The sequence below is a fragment of the Aotus nancymaae genome, unplaced genomic scaffold (genome assembly GCF_030222135.1).
Source record: "Aotus nancymaae isolate 86718 unplaced genomic scaffold, 86718_ANA_hifiasm-v0.15.2.pri h1tg000036l, whole genome shotgun sequence".
NCBI classification, from domain to species: domain Eukaryota; kingdom Metazoa; phylum Chordata; class Mammalia; order Primates; family Aotidae; genus Aotus; species Aotus nancymaae.
The window spans coordinates 92,497,034-92,500,303 of record NW_026988450.1 but is presented as its reverse complement, the minus strand read 5'-3'; positions in this window follow the sequence as shown (position 1 = coordinate 92,500,303).

The window sequence follows — 3,270 nt, the reverse complement described above, 5'->3', positions numbered from 1 at the left end:
CCTGACCCTTTCTCTGTCTGGCCAGCTCCATCCTCAAGGTGCCTCTCCTGTGAAGCTTCCTCTCTCCAGCCTCAAGTTAACTGCCGCCCGCTGGGCTTCCCCAGCAGATGTGTCCCGTGTCCCAACACTTCCCCCGGTTCCAGTCAGTGCTCGCTCCTTAATGCTCTCCACTGGCTTTACAGCGAGGTCAGGGATTGTGCCACTTTCCTGGAATCCCCAGTGTTCAGCAAAGGGCTTGGTACGACGTGTGCAGGTAGCCAGTAAATACTCGTTGAATGAAAACTCACCACCCCACCTTCCTGCCCCTTCCTCGCAATCTTGCGCGTACCTGGGTTTTGGCTCTTGGCCTTCTCCTGGGATGTGGTGTCTTCAAGGCCTGGACGCTGGCGCATGATTTCTTCTGACCCAGGTGCTGAGCGTCTCTATCTTCCTGTTGCCCAGGAGCTCTCTGCAACTTGGAGTTTCCATTTCTGGTGATTCAGGGCTACCTATTCCAAATCCCCCACTGGTGCCTCCTCTGCGCTCGGATCTCTGTTGTCTAGCTCCTTGAATTCTCCTGACTGTAGTCCTTCAAGAACCCAAGACTGCATCCCTCACTTGGTTCTAAGAACTCAGGACTCAGTCCTCATGATGCCCCCCTTCTCTTTGAGCGACCTACAGAGAGCTCTATAGGCCTGACCTTGAGTATTGAGTGGGGACGTGTCCTCGTGACCTCCACTGGCTCTGTGGCTGTTCTCTTTCAAACCTCTTTTTGGGCCAGGGAGAAATAGCAAAGTTCAGTCACAGGCTAGAGGGCACACTCCTGGTAGGGTGTGGGGAGGAGGAAGGGGAGAAATGCCAGCTAGGGCTGGGACCAGTCTGAGTTGAGCATTCTACATGGACCTCACAATGGGGGACCACCCCTCTTCTGATGCTTCCGCCTGTAATCCTGGCTGAGTCCTCTGGCCCTGGGGACCAGAGGCCCCAAAAACCAGAGCTGAGGTCTCTTCAGTTACCTCTCTAACTTCATAGAGTGTCTCTGTTGGGCTTTCCTTCAGCATGTGAAAGTTAGCTTATCATGCTCTTATCCCACTGTCGGCCTCTTGGGCTGACGTAGTCTGTGACGGTTACATTTGATGTGTCAGTTTTCTGGGCTGTAGTGGCCAGGTGTTTGGTCAAAAGTCTAGACCGACATTGCTGTGAAACTGTTAGAAACTTGTAGCTCTTCAGCACATCTGTTAGTAGCTGCAACACGCTGACTGTAAGTAAAGGAGATTACCTTCAGTCATGTGGGTGAGCCTCACCCACTCCCTTTTTAAAATTTACTTTTTACTTTTGTTTGTTTATTTATTTGTTTTTTGAGGCAAGATTTCAGTCTGTTGCCCAGGCTGCAATGCAGTGACACCATCACACCTCACTGAAGCCTCGGCCTCCCATCCGAGCAGCTGAGACTACAGGTGTCTGCCACCACACTGGGCTAATTTTAATTAAAAACTTTTTTTTTAGAGATGAGAGTCTTAGTACATTGCCCAGGCTGGTCTCAAACTCCTGGGCTCAAGCAATCCTCCTGCCTCAGCCTCCCAAAGTGCTAGGGTTGCAGGTGTGAACTACCATGCCTGGCAGAAGAAGTTAAGAGTGAAAAAAACCCTGAAGTTTTCTGGAAAAGAAGGAATTCTGTGTGAAGACTGTGGCACAGAAATCCTGCCTGAGTCTCCAGCCCGCCCTACAGATTTTGGACTTGCCAGCCCCCATAATTATGTGACCAAGCCCTTAAAATAAATCTCCTAATATAAAAGAACTCTGGCTGATACACCATCTGTACTTCCCTTTGGATATGCCAGCGCTCTTTCCTCCAGAAATAAATGTTGAGCCCCAACTGTGGCGGGCATTGTGTTAGGAACTGGGGGTTCAGTGCTAGTCAGAGCAGGCATTGTCCCCAACTTATCAACTTTAGCGTCTAGTGGGGAGTGGCTGTGAGTTGAACGATCACACACAGATGCGGAGTTTCCCCTGTGATGAATGCTGCTGGGGGAGGCGCTGGTGCTGGGAGAGGGTGCAGCGGGTGGGCCAGATGGAGTCCGGGAGTGTGCTCCAGCAAAGAAGCCAAGTGTGGTGGAGAAAGGATGAGCAGGGCAGAGTACGTGCTGGGGAGGAGTGAGGGCCCAGGCCGGGACAGGGCCTGTGGCTGTGATCTCGAGTGATCTTCATCCTAAGTTGGGGAGCCCTTGCAGGGCCTGAAGGGAGGACATGTGGGAACAGATTGGAGGGAAGAAGCTCTGAGTGGCATACGGTAAGCGGGCTGCTGCAGTCATCCAAGCAAGCGACGAGGATGGCAGGTTCACAGGTGGGGCAGTGGAGATGCAGAGAGTGGGCAGAGCTGAGAAACGTGCCGTGGTGCTGGATGGGCTGGCTTTGGAGTTGGCTCAGATGTGGGGATGAACTGAGAATGAGGGCAGGATGGCCTTGCAGCTTCTGGTGTGGGTGATGGAGCCGCTGGTTATACCAACCCAATCGAGAGGAGAACCAGGTTGAGAGCGAATATTTGGAGTCAGCTTTGGACGTGCTGCTGAGATCAGGATGTCAAGGAGCTGTGCCAGGAGGCAGGGGTTACTGCTCCAAGTCCCAGCAGAGAGCCTAGCGCTTGGGATGGAAAGATACACGTTAGAGGCATCAGCTCCCAGATGGTGACTGCAGCCGAATGAGTGCAGGAGGTGGCCCAGGAATCGGAAGCACATGAGAGAACAGGCCTTCAGCCCACTGTGCAGAAGGGCCCATGGCGACGGGAAAAGCTGAGATGGTTGGCCTGGGGAAGCCGCAGCAGGGGCGGTTTCAAGGTTACGTGCGGCAGCAGTGGTATCTAGGGAGGCTGAGGGGTCAGATGAGACCAGGACTGAAGAGGTGTGCCTCGGCTTCAGGGACTTGGAAGTCACTGGCGACATATCAAGGGCTGTTTTGGTGAAGCTGTTTGGCCAACTCCAGATTTTCAAGTCTGAGCAGTGAGTTGGGGGTAAGGTGGAGGTAAGGCACGCCCAGCCCTCCCAGGGCTTTGCTTGTACAGAGAAATGCGGGCGGAGCTGGAGGCAGGCTCTTCCTTCACTGCCCTCTTCCTCCTCTTGTAGCCTGGCGCCAGGGAAGACTGCGGCTTCCAGCCCCTCCTTAGAGTCACAATGCGCAGTAGAGGCTTTCAAAGGACCTTGGGGTCTTTTGAAATGTCCCAGAATGCTAGGCTGCAGCCTCCAGCTCCTTTCTTTACGAACCTTCTCCAGGCTTCCTCCGCTCCCCTACTCTTAT